Source organism: Cariama cristata, unplaced genomic scaffold, assembly GCF_000690535.1.
Source record: "Cariama cristata isolate BGI_N322 unplaced genomic scaffold, ASM69053v1 scaffold22219, whole genome shotgun sequence".
In the NCBI taxonomy this organism is placed as follows: domain Eukaryota; kingdom Metazoa; phylum Chordata; class Aves; order Cariamiformes; family Cariamidae; genus Cariama; species Cariama cristata.
In genome coordinates, this window is record NW_009634400.1 from 583 (window position 1) to 1,065 (window position 483).

Here is a 483-nt window from a genome sequence, read left to right on the forward strand (position 1 = left end):
TTCAGACATCTTACACAGACAAGGGAGAAAAGGTAAGAGCCATTTCGTGTCTGCGGTCCTGCCCCGCTGCCTGGTGGGAAACATCAGCCGTGTTAATGCAAATTATATTCATTCCTTACTCCTTGATTACCTGGTAAAATCAGAAGTAAAACTGCCCTCTGGCTGGGCCACACAGGACGTGGTTCCTCGTTGTCAATCAATGTCACTAATAGAAAGTTCTTCATTTCCTTTTTCTTTCTGGTTTGGGAGGAGAGCGACAAATGGGAGACGATGGGTATTTCCTGGCCAACCCCAACGCCTAAGCAGAATCCTCCTTTGTTACAACATTTATTCCCAAATGCTGCACCTGTTTGCCACCTTTTTCCCCTATAAAGCGCTTTCCAAACCACTGGTGCACATCACGGCCGGGTGCCCGATGCTGCAGGTTGGACGGTGGGGGGGGAACCAAGCAAGGGGGGATTTGTCCTGGCACGGCCCGTTGGG

General features: G+C 50.3%; 1 protein-coding gene across 1 annotated transcript in view; it reads left to right on the top strand.

Annotated features, from left to right (window-relative positions):
- The first annotated feature begins 11 nt into the window (after nucleotides 1-11).
- HPD (4-hydroxyphenylpyruvate dioxygenase) overlaps nucleotides 12-483 on the top strand; it is a 4,840-nt gene continuing 4,368 nt past the window's right edge. The window contains exon 1 of the mRNA XM_009707146.1: nucleotides 12-32. The gene's annotated coding sequence lies outside the window, so the exon portion shown is untranslated. The remainder of the gene's footprint in view (nucleotides 33-483) is intronic.